Source organism: Ipomoea nil, unplaced genomic scaffold, assembly GCF_001879475.1.
Source record: "Ipomoea nil cultivar Tokyo-kokei standard unplaced genomic scaffold, Asagao_1.1 scaffold2848, whole genome shotgun sequence".
NCBI lineage: Eukaryota > Viridiplantae > Streptophyta > Magnoliopsida > Solanales > Convolvulaceae > Ipomoea > Ipomoea nil.
The window spans coordinates 2,238,615-2,245,899 of NW_017619276.1; the positions used below are offsets into that span (position 1 = coordinate 2,238,615).

The window sequence follows — 7,285 nt, forward strand, 5'->3', positions numbered from 1 at the left end:
AACTGGACTTATAGCTTAAATTTTTATTTTGGAGATCATTTTAATGCCACATAATAATCATTGATGTTTTTATAAGAAACTTCAATTTATGTTACAATATCCAATTTGATTATAAATTTTGATGTTTAATCATACTCTTAATTTTGAAGTTTCACATTGAAATTTTATAACACCCCCTTCATATTTTTCATAAAAAAATAAAGAAACCTTTATTTATTGTATGTAGTGTAATTTGACTAATTTCTCAATTTTAAAGTTTGTTATAAAAATGTATAATTGGATATATATATATATATATATATATATATATATATATATATATATAAATTTTTAAATGTAAAATTTCCACAGTTAATATATGTTAATATTATGTTGTGATGTTCAATATAACAACCACAATCAATTTTGCATTGTCAAAGAAAATACATTACGGAATGAATTTTGATAATTTATGTTTGATTTTATCATTTATTTTAAATATTATTAATAATAAATTTACTGAAATTTTATGCCGTGCATTGCACGGGGACAACTTCTAGTTAGGGTAATACAACATCATGATTAAATATACTTAGAATCCGAATCGATGCAAACCTTTCAAATAATTTAAGAGGCATGTGTTAATATAAATACATGTATTCGTTTCAAAGAGATAGCCTAAATTGACGTAATTGCCCCTCTCTCATACGGTTATCTAACAAAAATATAGACGGAGGACCAAAAATGTCCTCGCCACAATAACTCTGTCCATAAAATGGCAAATTTTTTATAAAGGACTAAAATTGTCCAAGCCACTATAAGTCTAGGACCAAAAATGTCTTTTACTCCTATTAAAATTTTCGAGGTAGGTGCATTATTATGTAATTTATATCGCATTTAGTATTACCGTCCAATTTCTCGACTAACTATTGTCGGAACTGCTCCTTTCGGAAGGAGCACTATATTTTCTTCTTCCGAAGGAGCAATTCCAGTAATAGTTAGCAGGGAAATTGGACGGTAGAGCCAAATGTGATACGTAGGCTCTGTTTGGCAAACCTAGCTGAAAAGCTATAAGCTAGGAGCTGATAGCTGAAAAGGAGCTGAAAGCTGAAAAGCTATAAGCTCGGAGCTGAAAATTGAAGAGCTGTTAAGCTAGCTGTTATGATTGAAAGTGTTTGGTAAAATTAGCTTTTTGATAAGCTGATAAATGTAAAAAGACTAAAAAGGACATCTTCATAAAATTTAAATTAGTTTGTTTACATATTAAAATTTAACATTTCGACTTCCAAAAAAAGTAAACACTTTTTAAAATAAAACTATTAGGATGATCATGATCTACCATCCCATAATGAAGTAGCAATATTGTCGCGAATCTCCTTCATTTCCATAGAGGTGTGACTTAAATTTTCGTTGATGGAGATATTACTACTTGAATCTTGAAGTTTATCGGGCGGTATGTAATCTGGATGCTACTCAAGCACATTAAACATCATGTCATCTTGTGAATTCTTTCGAATATAATTATGTAGTGCAAATGTGGCCATAATAACATCAATTTGGTCTCCTCACTAAACTGCGGCATTTTAGCAAGTATCTTCCATCTCTTATTCAATACTCCAAATGACCTCTCAATACAACTTCGAAGAGAAGAATGTGCACAATTGAATGCTTCTTGAGCATTAGTTGGCGGCTCTTGTTCAATTTGAGATTGAAGCCATATTGCTAATTTTAAAATAACATTAATAATAATAATAATAATAATAATAATAATAATAATAATAATAATAATAATAATAATAATAATAATAATAATAAGCTAAAGTTTCAACATAATTGTTTAGCAGGAAACAAGACTAAGGAAGGAATTAACGTGAAAGTTGGGATAGGGGAAGAGAAAATGTTTTAATTCATAAGGTTAAAATATGTCATTACTTTAAAATAATAAGGGTAAAGATGGAAAAGAAGTTAGGAAGCTAGTAGCTTATTTTGAAACGCTACCTAAAGTAGCGTTCCAAAATAAGCTCTTATTTTAAGCTAGGAGCTTATTTTGGGAACATTACCAAACAGAGCTTATAGCTTATTAGTAGCTTAAAATAAGCTATAAGCTCCTAGCTTAGCGTTGCCAAACAGAGCCGTAGTACAAATTATATAGTCATGTATCTAATTTGAAAATTTTAATAATTAAAGACCAAATGTGATTCATATATAATAGTAAAAGTACCAAAAGTGAAATTTATTCTATTCTCTATCTATATCATGATTTCTAATTCTTACTCTACCAGTCGGGCATGGAAAATTGTTATAATAATAATAGAGTAAATACCACCTATGGTCCCTCGAGTTTGGTGACATCGCCATAATGGTCCCTAACTTCCGTAATTATCATCCGCCATCCTCCGAGTTGTCAAAAGTTACATTCTAGCGTCCTTCCGTTACTTCCTCCCGTCTCAGTCGTCAAAATGGAGGGTGATATTGTCATTTGACTTATACGAAAAGAGTTAATACCAGCCAAGGTCCCTCGAGTTTGGTGGTTTGGTCATCTTTAGTCCCAAGTTTCCATATTCCATTATTTTCCTTCTGTCATATTCTCTTCTTCAAATGTATTATTATTACTATTATTTATAGTTATTATTAAATTCTTATTATTATTACTATTATTTAAAGTTATTATTGTTATTATTAAATTATTATTATTATTGTTATTGTTATTATTATATTATTAGCATTAAATTATTATTATTATTATTATTATTATTATTATTATTATTATTGTTACTATTATTATTATTATAATATTCATATTCATATTATTATTATTATTAGGGAAAATTGTAAAAAAAATGCCCCTCTATAATATGTCAATTATCAATGTCACCCCTGAATTATGAGTGGTGTAAATATTGCCCCTCAATTATCAAAATGGTGCACAAATAGCCCCTCCCGTAACGGATTTGTGGTTCCCCACCGCTGTCCATCGCTGGTACTTTGAATCGAGGGAGGGAAAAAAACAACTAAATTACATATTTACTCCGACTTAACAGTGTTGTACACTAACGGGGAATCACATGTCCGTTACAGGAGGGGTTATATGTGCACCATTTTGATAATTGAGGGGCAACATTTACACCACTCATAATTCAGGGGTGACATTGATAATTGGCATATTATAGAGGGGCATTTTTTACAATTTTTTTCCCCTTATTATTATTATTATTATTATTATTATTATTATTATTATTATTATTATTATTATTATTATTATTATTATTATTATTATTATTATTATTGTTATTGTTATTGTTATTATTAAATTATTATTATTATTATTATTATTGGTGGTTTGGCCATCTTTAGTCCCAAACTTGGCTAAACAATATTAAAGAAAGTTGGTGGTTTCTCAACTTCCAACTCGAACTACCTCTTCTCCTATACAATATTAAAGAAAATTAACAAATGTATAGGGGTCGTTTACTTCATTTATCTGTTTTTTCATTTCCAGTTTTCATTTCTCAATTTCTCCAGTTTTCTTTCTCCATTTTTCCAGTTTTCCTTCTCCATTTTTTCAGTTTTCCATTTTTCCATTCCTCCAGATTTTTATTTCTCTAATTTTCTGATTTTATTAAATACACTCATCCTATATAGCATTTGCACATTTCTACAACAACAACAACAACAATAATAATAATTTAATAATTTAATAATTTAATAATAATAATAATAATAACAATAAATTATAGTAATAATAATAAGAATTTAATAACAATAACAATAACAATAATAATATGAATATAATAATAATAATAATAATAATAATAATAATAATAATAATAGCGTTTGTACATTTCTACAACAACAAAAACAACAACAATAACAACAATAACAATAATAATAATAGTAATAATAATTTTAAAAAAATAATAATAACAATAAATAATAATAATAATAATAATAATAATAATTTAATAATAACAATAACAACAATAATAATAATATGAATATGAATATTATAATAATAATAATAATAATAATAATAATAACAACAACAACAACAACAACAACAACAACAACAATAATAATAATAATAATAATAATAATAATAATAATAATTTAATGCTAATAATATAATAATAACAATAACAATAATAATAATAATAATTTAATAATAATAATAATTTAATAAGAACAATAATAACTTTAAATAATAGTAATAATAATAAGAATTTAATAATAACTATAAATAATTCTTTATATAATAAAGCTATATGGTTTGGGAAATAATTAATATTACAATTAATACCACAACATCCTTTATTATAAATAAAAAAAAAAGCACAACATTTAAAAAATAAAATAGTTATATATTATATAATCATATAAAAAATATATTTTTGGTTTCAAAAAAATATAAAAAAATATACTTTTGAAAAATAAAATAACTATATATTATATAATCATATAAAAAAATGTGTTCAATTAGAGTTTAAATTTACACATACAAAATTTGAAATTTGCTTTCCAAATGTAATTATCTTAGTTATTATTCGTATTGTGAAAATTATAATATAGATGAAATACAATTAAAAATAAATCAATGTAATTATGTAAATTCTCTCTATAAGTTTATTTGAATATGCACATAATTATTAGAGATTATATTAACCATACAAAATTATAATTTTAATATTAATTTTAATTTTAATTGTAATTTTGTATTCTATAAAAATAATAAATACTTGACCAATGGAAGCTCAAAAATATTATTATATTAAATAATTTAAAATATTTTATTTTTTTATTTTTATTTATATTTATAATAACATAATTTTTTTCCGTGCATCGCGCGGGTGAATTACTAGTAGTAATAATAATACATTTGAAGGAGAGAATATGAAAGAAGGAAAATAATGGAATATGGAAACTTGGGACTAAAGATGGCCAAACCACCAAACTCGAGGGACCTTGGCTGGTATTAACTCTTTTCGTATAAGTCAAATGACAATATTACCCTCCATTTTGACGGCTGAGACGGGAGGAAGTAACGGAAGGACGCTAGAAGGTAACTTTTGACAACTCGGAGGATGACGGATGGTAATTACGGAAGTTAGGGACCATTGATGGCGATGCCACCAAACTCGAGGGACCATAGGTGATATTTACTCAATAATAATATTATTAATTAAACCAAGTCAAAATTAAAAATGAAATGTGAAGTGTGTGGTACGTGGATATGTGCGCAGTAGTAGGGCGTGAGTATTGCAACTCAGTACGTGATGAAAATGGATTTGCAGTACATGGAATCATGGGAGCTTCACTTCCTAAATTCATGCTTTGTTAGTTTTTGTTAATTACTATGAATAGGATGTATTCAAGCATTTCATTTGTCAAGTGAATCAATAAACATCTATTCCTCTCTCTCTCTGATTAGGTATACATTGTATCAGATTAGGTATAGGAAATTTTCAGAGCAGCTCTTTGTATGCAAAAAATCCACGAATACGCTTCCATTTTTAGCAAAGACACAATTTTAATTTTCGAAAAGCAGGATGCTAGACTTTGCCCCTTCAAGCCTCCACCCAACAATTCCTCCTTCCCCTTGCCCGCCCGCCCCCCCCCCCCCCCCCCCCGAGCCCATTCACTAGCCAAAGCGATAACAACATCATTCATTCGTAATGGTATCTCCATCCATCTACTTGTGAAGCATGTGTTATCTGGAGGTTTAGAATGTTTTATGCAGTTAAGTAATCCTAACAAGATCGACTTAATTAGGTAATACAAGATAAAATTGGATCAAAACAAATATATTTATCACTAGAAAATTGTAGACATGAAGAGAAATAAAAATTAACCTTAGCTTGCAGTTTAAATAACCCTATTAACTGGGCCATATAGATGAGCAGGGGATATAATCTTCCTATCTTAGCAGTATTATTCCTTTAATTTGCCAAGTTAAAGTAGATAAGGCAATGCTCTTACTTACAGTAATTTGGTTAAAATTTGGGCGGGTTAACAAAAACCTGTACCATTCGTCTCCAAACATCACTTGTAACTGAGGCATAAGTAGTAATAACCTGAAACAAGTATTTGGAAATGTATAGTAGCAACGAGTAAAAGAAACAAATACTATTTTCAGGGCAGAATTATGAGACAAATTAAAATTAAATGACGTACACCAAGCATGCATGTTAGGATGGATGATCCCGGCCAAAACCCTTTGCCAATTGCCATGCCACCAACGCTTATACGTGTTCTTCATTCCAACCTGCAGATCAGAATATGAACAATAAACAGCTCACCAGCTCGCTAATTACTGTAGCCCCGAGCAATACAAAAAATAAATATATAGAAGATAAGATTAATTACTCATTCCAACTCAATAGCCACACTCTAATCTTGCTAACAACATCTATCAGTGGTAGTTATTGCTACAGCTGCAGAATATGCCCTGCAATTAAGATGACGAGAGTCGAGAGAGCACCACATTTAGGACATTGAGAGAAGGCCATGAGAAACAAAGTATATATGAAAACATATAATAGTGTAAAATTAAGCAATATCATATCCACGGAGGAAAGTTTTAAGAAAGTTTTAAAAAGAAAATAAAATAATAAATAAAGCAATCAAATTGAGATTGGCCACTCTATGGGCACTTGAGGGAGAAGATAACCTGTAGAAATGGCTTCTCTCCAAGTGCACGCAATCCACCGGCCTCTCATACATCCATCCCACCAGTAACAGTAACACCTCCTGCCACGGAATCTAACACTTAATAGCATCCTAAGTTCCCTATTAATTAATTCATTCATAAATAATATCTGCTTCTCTACTGTCAGTCCAATACTCCAACAATCTGAACACAAAAAGATTAGACCTTTGGAAAAAAGATGGAGCTGCTCACCTTCTGCCATGGCCCTTCTGAACTCACCCGGAAACCGATCCAATATCTCTGCACTTCATAACTTTCCTTTAGACCTCAACCATTCACCAAAAGAAGAAAAACAATTTTTTTTTTTTTTTTTGTTCTTGAAGATATGGCCGGAGAAAGAAGAAATAAAACAAAATCTTACCCTTTAATTTGCTCCACAAAAAGTCTAGACTAGAACGTATTAAACAGTGTAATCAAGAAAAGAAAGCGAGAAACTTTTTTGCGGCATACGAATGAGGCAAGGAAATACATTGGAATGTATATATGGAATTGGAGAGAAAGAAGTAACCTTTTGCGCAGTGAAGTCCGAGGATTTGAGAGAGACAAGGTGAGGGATACATGTTCACATTTTCTGGGTTCCAATTTAGTTGGGCTTTTGCTTGA

The 7,285-nt window shown here is 29.2% G+C and overlaps 1 long non-coding RNA gene across 2 annotated transcripts; it reads right to left on the reverse strand.

Moving 5' to 3' along the window:
• Positions 1-5,750: 5,750 nt before the first annotated feature.
• LOC109160559 lies at positions 5,751-6,896 on the reverse strand. Of its 2 annotated transcripts, none has more exons than XR_002050765.1 (4): positions 6,875-6,896; positions 6,340-6,421; positions 6,150-6,238; positions 5,751-6,018 (listed from the first exon to the last, which is right to left on the reverse strand). It is a non-coding gene; the product is annotated as an uncharacterized LOC109160559 (long non-coding RNA). The 2 variants fall into 2 exon arrangements; XR_002050764.1 differs by having other exon boundaries at positions 5,751-6,047; positions 6,148-6,238.
• Positions 6,897-7,285: the final 389 nt, after the last annotated feature.